Genomic DNA, 13641 nt, shown 5'->3' on the forward strand with positions numbered 1-13641 from the left:
AAGTTTGAAGTCAATAATTAAAGCTATAAAGGTTTAACTTTGACAGGATTAAAAAATTTTTTACAAAATATATATATTTACATTTACATACATGTCAAGTTTTTCAAAAGGCGGATTCAACGAGCCATATCAAAGTTAAAGCTTTAAAGCTGAGTTAAAGCTTTAACTTTAACTCAAGCTTTAACTTTGACAGCACTATTTTTTTTTTAAATGTTATAAATTCAGAAGATTAAAGTGGGATTTTGAAAGAAAAAAAGTCATAAGCATATCCAATTTAAATCGACTCAAAAATAAAAAATAAATCAGAATATTTCAAGAATAAATTCACATTTTTTCCCAAGAAAAAATAAACTTATGTTTCGCCAAAGAAAACAAATTTGAATGACTTTCAAAAAATGTAAAATGACTTCAATAAATAATGATAGATTAAATGTAAATACGTATTTTTTAAATATATTTTTTTTTAGTCTTGTCAAAGTTAAAGCTTTAACTCCAGAGTTAACTGCAGAGATAAAGCTTTAAGTCAAGAATTAAAAGCTATAAAGCTTTAACTTTGACAGGACTAAAAAGCTATTTAAAAAAAAATACATATTTACATATAATATCAAAAAAAAATAAAGTGGGATTTTTTTGTGTGACAAAGTATTATTAAAAAAAAGAGAGTCATAAACACACAGAAAATAAATCAGAATATTTCGAGAATTTTTTCCAAGAAAAAAAAGACACATTTACATGTTTTGTCAAAGAAAACAAATGTGAATGACTTTCGAAAAAGTCAATAGGTGAATGTCAGGTTCGTTATCAGTCTCCTCACTTTCCACATTGTGACTTCAACTCATCATTTTGTATGTGAAATCCGCCATTCCACCTATTTTTTTCCCCCCCCGCTCCTATTTGGCCGCTGATTCCCATCTCCGACTTGCTCGCGCCCGCCGCCAGCACGTAAACACAATTTCCAAGCAATTCCCTCCTTATCAAGGGTGACCTCTTTGGCAATCAGTGTAATTCCGCTTGTAACTTCTCTCGGCGATCCCTCTTTGTGTGTGCGCGTGTGTTTGCGAGTGCGCGCGCGATAACGTTCGATGTAAGGGGAGTAAATCTGCTCACTTGTTCAGCGTCCACCTGCAGAGCTCAGATTAAAGTTAAATTATTGCTTGTCTGGGGGCTTCCTGCTGCTGCTTCCTCCCCTCCTTCCGTCATCCAGCTTCATCTCGTGATGCTCGCCCGCCGCAGAGGAGCAACAAGTCCGCCTTATCTCGCCTCTGGAAGCCAACCAAGCAGGGTGGAAACTTTCTCGGCAAAATGTGCGATTGTTCTGCTGGGATAAGAAGGAGTGTGAGGGCCATGTTAAAAAAATAAAATCGCATACTCTGAGGCAAAATCTGAGAAAATAAGTGTCGGCTTTCAAGAAAAAAAGGAGTATTTTTCCAACTAGACAAAGTGCAATTGCTGGAGAAATTGCGTGGGAATGCTGAAAGATGAATGCTAAGATTTGAATGCATGTGAAATGCTTATGAAGTAAATTGAGAGATAAATTATCAAATTATGACATCATGGTTACTGGACAATGAACTTTACCAACTGTGCCACCGAGCAGTATCAGACGCCTGGTAATGATGATAAGTTATATGTATGGAAGTGGGCGTGGAAAGTGATACTTAGAAAAAGTTCAATGTATGTCCCATTGAAAATGAATGGAGAAAAGTTTATTTTAAATGTTAAATTGTGCAAATACTGTAAGTAATGTGGAATCAGACTATATATATATCGAATAAAAATCACAACAACATTTATTGTGGGAATGCTTCAGCATTCCCACAATAAATAGAGGCATAAACTCAGGGTGTGCATCTCCCCAATAAAAGATGATTCAATATGTATCTCGATACACTGTAAAGTTTTTATTTCAATTTGATTCGATTCGATACACTTGCATCTTTAACATCAAACCTGATTTTCTGATTCAATAAAAAACATATATTATTTTGAAGCCAAAGAAAAAAACATTATTTTGAAGTCAAAGAAAATGCTTTCCCATGAAATTTTCCCCCTTGATGAAAATGCATATGTTTTTCAAACACTTTTTCGAAAATATTTCTCGCCGAAAAAAAAGGTGCAACAATGTCACTTCATAATTACAGCACTTCGACAATTAAACAATTCTTCAAAAAAGAGGCTTGAAACGGTTTAATGTCACTCATGTTTTTATATATATATATAAAAAAAAAATCCGATTCAGACTGGGTTTTGTTTAGCATAAAATTATGTTAATTTTTCAAACCATAAAGGAAAAAAACTTTTTTTTTTTCAGAATAATAAAGCACCCCCAACCCACCCAAACCCCCACCCCAAAGAATGCAATACAAATTGTTTTTGAACTTGGAATTTTTTTTCCTAATAATAGTTTGTTTTACAAAAAAAGCACTTTGATAATTAAAATTATTCAAAAAGCAGGTTGCCGCTGTATAATGCCACTCCCAGTTTAAGTTTATTGTCAAAAATAAACACCTGAATTTGTCTGGCAGCCAGTTCAGCGTGTACCCATGACCCTTGTGAGGAGAAAATGGCTTAGAAAATGGATGGATGGATAAAATAATCATATGCCCACTAAGCTAATGCTAAAGCTAAACAGCTATGTTGTGGCGCTCTAACTATTTAAGCAGCAGAATAAATCCACAGCTTTGCCTTTGGAAAGTTCGCTTACCTTAACTCATTCGCTGCCATTGACGGCAAAAGTCGTCAAATGATGCATTTTTTTTTTTGCTGGGCTGGCAGTGAATGTGTTAATACTAATGCAAAGCTAACAGTTAGCATCGATAGTAACCATCGATTAATATTACAGCATCTTACTGAGTGCCTTAGCTAGGCCGAAAATCGAAAAGGGTTTAGGATTCACATCACCACATCGACGGTAAAACACAAACAACATCAAAATCTTGAGTTGTTGCTACGGCCTTGTTTGGCTGTTCATGCCAACGCTTTGGAACGGCCGCAATTTCATCTCCTGGTATGGTTGAGTGGCACCTCACTCTCGCGCATTTCATCTCATAAACAAGAGCATTACTGTCGCATAAAACTTTCGAGTGTGTCCACTCACAGAGCGAGAGCGAGTTTCTCTCGTTGATTGAAAGTGTGAGGACGCATTGCACAGGAGATAAAGGCTACGTGCCCTTGCGCCGCTTTCACAGGCCATCACGCGCGGCCACGGGCCGTAGGCGGCCTTGCCGGCGTGACTGACAGCGAGCGAGACGTCCGTAATTAGATCGCGGGCAGTTCCGAGCTCGCCGCTCGGCGCCCTTGAGTGACGCGGGCGCGCAACAATGTGTCAGGAGCCAAGTGGCTGGTGTGAAATGTGACTCACGTGTACTTGCGTTACGATGGGAGGCGAGACACAAAGATCATCCGGAAGCAATAAAGTCTAAATGGATGTTACAGAATCAAAGCACAATTTCAGGGGAAATGATGTGTGAAAAGGGTTAGGCTAACCGACGTGCTAATAGTTAGCCGGTTTCAGCAAAGGAGATTTGAACACAAATGTTGGAAGAACAGATAGCTCATTTACAACAATACTCACAGGCATTTGTTATCTTTGACGCAAAATGACTAATACAGTATTACATTACATTACTGAGTGACTAGTAGTAAAAACCAGTGAGTAAAAAGAAGCATTTTTTCCCCCCTTCTTCTTCTTCTTGTTCATTTGTGTCCGCAAGACTGTGTGGTATTATAGTGCCTCCCAGTGGCCAAGGTGGGCATACCACAAGGATCAGCACAATGAATTGGATTGAAGCATTAGATGACAAGGTGCATATTGTTTAATTATGCATTTAATTACAATATTGTAGTGTTTAGTGTTAATTTTAGCCGTCATTTTTACATTTTGTCTCAGTTTTAGTCTAGTTTCAATCACGCTTGTTAGTTTTTATAACATTTTATTACCATTTTTGGTTAGTACATTTTTAGTCGTCTAGAAATCTAGTATTTTAGTCTTTATTTTAATGCAAGAAAGCATATTTTAATTTGAGTAGTTGTAGTCAACAATAACTGTCAACATTTTAGTCTAGTTTTAGTCAGGACAACCATTTTACCCCCATATATTTTTGTGTTAGCAGATAATGTTGAACATTTCGGATCTAAAACTATTTCACCCCAAAAAAAAAAAAAAAAAATATTTTTTATGAAAAACAGCTTAACACAGTTACAGTATATCAACAAGTTGCTACTATGGCCATGCTACGAGCTAATAGGTTAGCCAGCATTAGTTAGCGGTCAAATTAACATTATTTTTGGAACATTAAAGCCATTGGATTGATGTTATATAATAACAAAAATGTAGTATTATTTTTTTAAACTTTTCCTTGACAGTGTCACAGTGACAGATTGGCAGAGACAAGATTTTACAGAATCATATAACTTTTCATCTTGTTTTTGTTCATGAACTAAAATGTCCAAAGTTTTTAGTCCAGTTTTCATCTCGTCTTCATCAGTCGACGAAAATGTATACTGATTTAGTCCCAGTTATTGATATTAATGAGGGTTTTAGTCTAGTCTAATCTAGTTGTAGTCTGGAGAATAATGTGCGTTGAGGAAATTTTTTTTGTTTAGTTTTCGTTGATGAAATTAACACTAATAGGGTGTGCTATTTTTTTTTCTCGCTAAGACAAAATGTGGGGATGGAATGGATTAAACAGCATTTCTATTCATTTCACTTCCCTTATGTGCCAATTGAGCACAACAACCTTGACTCATCGAGGTCAAAACTGTTTGTCAAATTACAAATGATGCGTATTTTCACGTAAAATATCAACATCGCCTTTGATTTCGCTTGCTTCGAGTCATTTTTGCCAGCTGCCAGTAGATTAACTGCAACACAGCAAGCGAACGCCAACATTTCCGACCTGCCTGTCGGGGTGGTTGACGGTGCAGGTGGGATAATTGGGCGGCTGGAAGCACCGACCGGCTTTTAGCGCGCTAGCTCCCGCTGAGCTAAACTATCACTTTTTCTTTATCACACACTGTGAACGTTTATTATCAGCCGGCTGGCAGATGTTTTCTTTACAAATGATAAGGACGACAACGCGAACGCGTTTATTGTCGTTTCTAATCGAATTATTACTTTTCCGCACAATACGATGTTCGGTGAGCTGGCGTATTGTGATTTTTGTTTTTATTATTGTGGGACTGCATGAATTATTCATGGCGACGAGCTGAAAGCTTTTACGCTGACAGACAAAGATGCACAGGTGTTATTCTCAAGTGACTGGAAAGTGCTGTAAAAGAAGACATTTAGGCTCAGAGCCTGTTAAATAGATTCCATATGTAGAAAAAGACAACTTTGACAGGATTTTCTGCCACTTTTTTTTTTTAAGCACATTTGTCAGCAATGTATGGAAAGAGTTTTTGCCTTTTCATACTTCATGTTTGTGTAGGCCCTCGAGTAAGTTTTCCATTTAAGGACAGAAGAATACGGTGACCCCTCGCTATTCATGAGGGTCAGGGACCAAACCTGAGTAGCAAAAAAAATATTAATTAAAATTAAAATCCCTGTCAACTGAAAATACATGTCTAAATGTGAGACGCCACACAAAATGGAGTTGCTACGATTTAAAACATTGCTAAGTACAAAAAAAATGAGGCTTCAAGATCATGAAAAATCAAGTCGTCGTCTTGCCAAAATTGTTCTTATAACTATACATGGGGGAATCACAAAAATATATCTACCTCAAGCCTCCAGTAAATGTACAATTGTACAATATTCCACAAAGTCGACACGCTGTGACAAGTGGTGCTAGCTGCTAGTTAGCACGCAAGCTAACTGTGACCCCTCTCGAGTTAATGAGGCTTCAAGATTGTGAAAAAAAACCCAATAGATTTCTTATGTGTGAGTCTAAAAATCTTTCTACGCCATGACAAAAGGCGCTAGCCGCCAACTAGCTCGCATAGTTAGCAAGCTAGCATGACGTGACCAAACCCAGAAAACTTTTAACGTCAAATTGGCTGAAAACGGGGATCAGCCTTCTTAATTCTTATTCTACAAATGCAATATTAATAGCGGGGGGCACAGAAATATTGTTGCCATGAAAATTTTGGACTTGACTTCCACTTTAAACCTAGCCTGTTTTTGTGGCGCCCCTCAAGGGTCACGTTTAAGTCCCTACACATTGTCTTTGTTAATTTAAAAGGCAAATCATGTGGTGTTTTTGTTAACAATTCAACTTTTTCATGATCTTTCTCAACAAATTAGCAAAGAGACCAAGTACCAATGTGAAAATCATTTGTTCTAACAGAGATTTTTTTGGGGTGGATGTTTGTCATTGGACAGTGACGACAAACTATCCGTTTTGAAGAGTCGCACATGTCCTTGGGTTCCTTGAAAGGTGCTTTTTAAATCAAAGTTTTATTATTATAACATGAAGTCTACCTAAAAAAAATAAAAAATAGTGAGGTTGGACTCCAAAATATTTCCCGCTTGCCTGCAGCCTTGAATGTGTCATGCGTCAGTGCTTCAAAGTCTAAATTTCCTCTAATGACTTATACGTTTTTTTTGTTTTTTTTTTGGTCTACTCTCCACCTAGGAGGTAGTAAGTGGCAGATGGCCACCCACTCCGAGATGGCTTTGGTTAGAGGTCTTTTTTTTTTCTTTTCGCCAAAAAAGGGATATTTTATTTTCCTCTCTCCGTGTGGCGCTTCTGTCAGAAACGTTTTGAGAGCTTGACGTGAAAAGGGCCTTGAGGCATTAATAACATCTCCCAGCATGCGCTAGGTTTGCTTGTGAAGCATTTTGTGATTGGAAAGTGTTGCCAGGTTCGGGATACCTGCTTTGATGCGCTTAATTAATCACGCAGGGGAATGATGTCATTTGGAATTCAGTTTAAAGGGGGACATATTATGACAAATGGACTTTTTAATTGCTTGTGTACACGTAGTTGGGTCTCCGGAGTGCTTGCCCACCAATGTGGAATTAAGAAAGTCTAGTAGGAGGCTTTACTTACGGGTTTCATTCGATTGCTGACCATCCAATGTAGCCTATATGCGATATCTGAATGTGTTGCTGCATTGTTTATGTTCAAATATCAGTTGCTCAAAGGATTATATATGCAGTTTCCATGTTTTTCATGTCCTTTAGAATATAAACTATGTATTAGTTTTCATTTGGTAGGGTCATTGTTTTGGTTTGTTCTTTGTTTTTGTTGTGGTTCAAGTTCTGCTTTCGTTTTGTGTCTCCCATTGTCTCGTCAAGTGTTATCCTGCCCACCTGTGTTTGCCTGACTTCCTCGTGTGTCAACCAATCAGCATCCTCTGCCACTTTTGTCTTGTCCAGGTGTGTCTCATTGTGTCAATTAGTGCGAGTGTATTTAGTTTCTTGTCTCCCCTCTGTCCACGTCGATTCATTGTGGTTTCCTCCTGTCATTTATTGCCTTGAAGTTCTCACCATGTTTTGCCTTGCTTGTTTTTTTTTGTTTTTTTTTAATTGATGTTTTGTTTGTTTACCTCCTTGTTTTTGTTTAATTAAATCCCTTTATTGACTACACCTCTGCTTCTCTGCATTTGGGTCCACCGCAGCATCTCAATCGTAACAGTACTAAAGGGTCTGAAAATGGCTGGCACTGAATTAAAGGTGGATTCAATGATGTTCTCAAAAAGTGGAAGCCAAACATCTGTTTGTAACGTTTAAAAAAAAAATTGTGCATGCGGAAGACCATCCTACCAGCTCCCCTACTCGTCCGGGGTAAACGCCTCTCAAATGTCGCTAACGTCCGAGCTCATCGTCATCATCATCATCTTCATCAGTCTCCGCAGCCGGTTTCGCTTCATACGGATGTCCTCTTGCTGCTCTCAGCTATTTTCAAAGTACGCGGTCAGCTCGGTGGAGCTACAACGATGAATGGCCGTAGCCGAAGCTCACTACGCGAAGCTAGCTACAATGCTACAAACGCTTGAAGTGTGCATGCGCAGCTAGGAACGCATATTGATTGACAGGATCGAGAAACTATCGTTAAGATGATCCACCCGGAAGACGCAGCCACAAAAAATATCCTTGAACCCACCTTCAAGTGTTAGCGCTAGCATTAAGCTAGCGGACTAAAGGCTAAACTTTGTGTTTATTTTAAATATACACAACACGTAAATCGATTTGTTTTCTGTTTAGTTTAATTCCCCGCTGAAATTCTTCCGTTCCAGGCCCTTCAAAAACATTTTTTGTTAAATGTGTCTTACATAAAGAAAAATAGAAACAAGAATGTAAAGGAATAGCCAGTCGCTAATAGTGGGGATTCACTGTATATGTGATTTTTATACCTGCATGGTTGTGACTAAAATTCGTAAAAAAAAAAAAAAAAAAAGTGAAAGTGAGGTGCAACATCAGCACTAAGCTACTTCACCACACACACGCAACACACACGCCCGCGCGATTTAACGAGCATCTCTTAAGCACCGGCATGGATTAATAGAGCTTGACACAAAGCCTTTTCACTGGCTTTATCTGACTCTCCCAAGCCTGGGGGGGTGTGGGGGGGGGGGGGGGGGGGATATCAGGGTTTTCCCAGTGTGTTCTTATTTACAGCGCTTCACTTTTTATATTCAAGCAACTTTGGCATAACAAGGAAGGTGTTAAATCACATGTATACACATAAATATTCCTCTTTGCACCCATTAGAATATCAATAACAGTGATAATCGTAACAATGCTGCATTTTACCGTCATTTCCATTAAGTACGGTAATGTTAGCTTCCTTAGCCCTTTTGGCTTGCCAGTTCGCTAGCATTGCATTATCCTCATAATATTGCAACTCTTTTCTCGTGATATGGACATCGATTGCAGAATATTCTGATTTCTTTTCTGATAATATGATTGCTAAACTGTCACCACAACACATTTTTTCCAAAATACATACTTTTTTTTCTCTCATAAATATATCAGTTAATGCCACAAAATAATTTTTGTGTTGTTTAATTCTGACTTCATCCTCACATCCTCCTTTTCACTGAATGGAAACAGAAAATTCTCATAAAAATCTGGCCTTATTCTCTTTTTGCCCCACTCATATAATTCTGACTTTAACTTAACAGTTTTGTAACTCTTTCGTCATTAAAATTAGAAGTTACCCTTAAAATGTTTAGATGTGCCCTGTGATTGGCTGGCAACCATTTCAGGGTGTATCTCGACTACTGCCCAAAGCCAGCTGAGATAGGCTCCAGCACTCCCCGCGACCCTTGTGAGGAATAAGCGGTCAAGAAAATGGATGGATGGATGTTTACATGGGTTTTTTTTCTCATAAAACTAACACTTAATTGTCACAACATTGCTATTTTTTTTCTTCCACTATTTAGACTTCATTCTTACAGTTTTCCATTTTGGGGGGGCTGTAAAATTCAGAAATTATTCTCCAAGTTGTCTGACTTCTTAAAAAAATCTGAACGTATTTTCACAATGGCCAGATTTTTTGTTGTTGTGCAATTCTGTCTGTTTTTCTCATGTGATTTTACTTTTTTTTTTTTTTTAAACCCACCTGTAATATTCTGACTGTATTCTAACATCACTGCAAACCATTTCTTGTAAATTATGGAAACGATTCTTAAAATATTAGCATTTCCCCCTTAAAAAAAAGGCCTGCTGCAAAACGGAAACTGATAGAAACATACTTTTTTTCTTCCTGATGAAAGAAGAGACTTTAATCTTTCTTTTGATAGGTTCCATGCTTTTATAGCAATAGAACACAATATTCTGTGGGTCTTGCAAAATCAGTCAAAATCCAGTAAAACAGCCGGGAGCGAACGGGATTGCGAAATGTGAAAATGGCGGCGAGTGAATGAGTTAAAATGATGTCATTCCGAACACGGCTACATCCTTATTATTATAACGAGGGAGCATTTCATTCCCCACCATTGAGGTGTACAGGTTCAAGAAAATGTCCCTCCCCCTACCACAACTTGAAGTATTGATGTGATTTGAGTTTAATTAGTGAGATGGCTGAGCTGAGGAGAAGCTGGCAGAAAAAAAAAAGCAAAGACGCCAAAAAAGCAACGGTCGAGAATTGCTGAGTCTTCGTGTAAGTGCTAATGCTTTACTGGAAATTCTCATTTTCTACCGTTACTGCTGGACGGACGGATCGATCAATACTGTCGTCACAGCCATTGACATGATGTGTCAATCATCAAACACTGAACAGGATTTTCAAATGGACACTTCTATTTATTCTTCCACTTTTTTCTCCTATTATCTCATTTGCAGTGCCATGTTATTATTTGCATTTTGTTTACAAAAGCAGTTTCCCCAGCGCTCGAAACAACTTAAACGCCTCCAAAACACATTTCATCGCACCCTCGCCGTCTTTTCTAGTAGCGTGACATTAAATTGGAGACAGAGGAAGATTTTGCACCCGAGTAGCCTTTGCGGACTGATGGAGGGGAGTCACGGACGCCCGCGCGTGAGCCTCGGAGGGGGATCATCATTTACGAGCTGTCGGCCAAACACAAAAAAGGAACGGGGTTGAATTTTTACAGCAATTACCTTGCGAGTACCTGCCACAAGATCCCTGCGGAAGGTGGCCTAAAAAAAAAAGAAACTTCATCTCTCTTTAATTGCCTTGTCAGCGAAGGACTTACAAACGCTCATTTAATGCTACGTCGCGCACACGCACGCACACGCACTACGTTTTAGTCAATATTTGCAATTTTATTTTGCTTCATGTCGTGAGTCAAATCGACATTGCTAAAAAAATATATATATATTTAAAGGGATACTTCACTTATTTAGCCCATTATAGCAATAAAAACATTTGGTCTTTAATTAATTTGATACTTTCATTATTTTTCACGTACAATTAGTACCTTTAAAAACACATTTTGCAATTAAGTCCCATAATCTGTCATGACTGGGTCATGCAAGGGTTATGTTTGGGTCATGACCGTGTGGTCAAGTGTCTGTTTTGAACTGATGTAACCAGCATCTAGTTTCAACTGGTAAGACGCTATGTGATGTCAGAAGCTATGTGATGTCAGGAATCTTTAATCTCTTTATCTGGTCAACAGCCAATCAGATGATTCCATGTCAGTCATGTCACCCACATGTCTAGCCACAACCAATCAGATCGATTCACTGTCTATATAAGCCTGACTGAGAAGTGTGTGTTTTTGTCGGATTATTTCCTCTGTTCCTCTGTGCAACTCCACAGCCCAAGTTAGCTTAGCGTCTCGTGATTCTTGATACATTCTCGTCGTTTCTCGTCTAGTCAAGTTTGTTCCACGCCTCTCGATTTTATGCGAATAAAGAGTTAATATCTTATTTGTGTCTGCGTTTTTGGGATCCAAATCCAGAACATAACACTATCAATTTGAAATAATGTCCTTGTTTTTTATTTTAAAGGGATGGAAATTAAAACCTTTGTATTACAAATCATTGATTTATTGACAAAATAATGGACAGATTAATTGATTATTAACTCATTTGCTCCCAAAAACATATAATTGTATTGTGTCCCAAAGATGTATTTATATGTTTTGTTTTGTTTTGTTTTTTAATGCTAGAGCATACAGAAGGCTTTGATGCAGCCTCTCAACTGCAGAGAACGGGTGGGAGAAATGCTAGTAATGGGAAAAAAAAAAAAAAAAAAAAAACGGCCAGCAGAGTATATTAAATCAACCAGGGCCATGATGAAAACAAGCTGTTTTCCCACAATTCTAAAAAGGTTTGTGAATAATGATGAAACTTAGCTATTATTCTAATGCTAATTCCTGCAAAACGGAAACGGGTAGAAATATACTTTTTTTTTTTCCTGATAAAAGAAGAGACTCTAATCTCTCTTTTGGTAGATTCCATGTTTTTATAGCAATAGAACATAGAATATTCTGTGGGCCTTAAATCAGTCAAAATCCAGTAAAACAGTGAAAATGGCTGCCAGTGAATGAGTTAAAATAATTGTAAGTTGTAGTCCTAAACTCAACACGAAGACACAAAAAGTGTTAAGAAAATTGTCAGTTTGTGAGTGAGTGCCTGCGGACCACACACAGACACACACGCACGCGCACACGCACGCAGATGAGAGAACATCAATCTCCACCCAAATGATTTGCTGACTCCATGAAAGCACTCTCATCTGTCTTGCGCTGTTTATCGAAGGGAAAGTGGTTGGATTTAGCGCAGCCCCGTGTGTCCTTGTCCACACCGAAGGCGACATATTTGCAAAAAAAAATAAACTAAATAAACAGATGGAATTTCACTCTAAACATTACTTTCCCCCCGCACAGCGCCTCGGAAGAACGGAGGGGGTCTGAATTGCGTTACTTCACTCAGTTTTAGATGGAAAACACGAGAGGCGAGAAAGTGCCGACTTTGCATCTTGACAGACGCGACACATAAAACTATACAATATGTTCAGCTTTTGCATCTCCAGTGTACAAACAAACAAACAAACAAAAATTACGACTAATAATTAAAAAAATGTACATTATTGGTGCAAATCGTGACCAAATGTGCGCTGCCAACATCCCGCAGTGGCCGTGTCGGGCAAAGCGAGGCCCGTTCCTGCCAACAAATGAAAGCAGCTTGCTGACATCACGTTTGATATGTGACAAGGCGGGTTAGAAGGCTCAATTCCCTCCCGACTGCTGTTAGGAAAAGGAAAACAAAAGTGCCAGGCTGAGGTCAGAGCCACCTCAGGAGCAGCTAATGCCTGCTGCGTCGCCCCCCTGCCCAAATCCAAATTCACCAGACAAAGGTTGCACCCTCTGTCAACGCTCGCTCTGCCCGCAGCATTCAAGACTACGAAACAAGCTCGCATGGAGCATTATAAGCGCATGCATACACCTGAATTTTCTTTTTTTTTTAAATCTTATTCAAAAAGAAATAAAGTCTTGCAATGTCAACTAAAGTGAAAAATCTAATCTGGGATCAGCAGCGATCTTTATTTACCCAATTAGGGCTCCTTTGGACCAGCGATAATTTCGTCACAATTTGCGTCACGAAAATGTTTCTCAGACGAAAATTAAACAAAAACTAAAATAGAAGCCGTTCATTGAGACTATAACGATAACTAAAATTGACTGACAATTTCGTCAATGACTAAAACGAAAATGAAAATAAACAGTGGAATGAAACGCGGGTTGAAGAAAAGAGCCACTCAGAAACTGTTCAGCGATTACTGCACTTTATTTAATGTTCAAACATGTTTACATTCATTGTGCAGCTGTAAGATGAATCGCAAGCAATTATGCACTTTTTTTTAATTTAGGTGAAAATTAAGTCGACTAAAATTGGATTCAAACTAAAATACAATCAGATGACGAAATTATGACTAAAACTTTAATTTTAGTCAAAAGACTATAAACTAAATTTGGACAAATTCCTCAGTTTGCTAAAGTGCAAGGGTTTTACTCAAAATGGCTGCTTCAAACCAAAATGGCTGACTTCCTGTTCGGTTTTGGTCATTTGTCTTTGAGAATTTTGCGTATATCCTAATATGATGGACGTTTCCACTCAATTTCAACTCAAACTCCTTTTTCATCAAAGTGCGAGCTACACAAAATGGCTGACTAAAATGAAAATGGATGACTTCCTGTTCAGTTTCAAGTATGGGTTCTTGAAAATTTGATGTACATTCTGATACGATGTCTACCCATTCCCATCCTATTGTCACGAGCCGC

At 38.2% G+C, this 13641-nt stretch overlaps 1 long non-coding RNA gene across 2 annotated transcripts in view; it reads right to left on the reverse strand.

Annotated features, from left to right (window-relative positions):
• LOC144020138 (uncharacterized) overlaps positions 1-13641 on the reverse strand; it is a 137086-nt gene that overhangs the window by 11277 nt on the left and 112168 nt on the right. For both annotated transcript variants that reach the window (XR_013283810.1, XR_013283809.1), the window contains exon 6: positions 1108-1315. This is a non-coding gene — a long non-coding RNA (uncharacterized LOC144020138). The remainder of the gene's footprint in view (positions 1-1107; positions 1316-13641) is intronic.

Source organism: Festucalex cinctus, chromosome 6 (genome assembly GCF_051991245.1).
Source record: "Festucalex cinctus isolate MCC-2025b chromosome 6, RoL_Fcin_1.0, whole genome shotgun sequence".
NCBI classification, from domain to species: domain Eukaryota; kingdom Metazoa; phylum Chordata; class Actinopteri; order Syngnathiformes; family Syngnathidae; genus Festucalex; species Festucalex cinctus.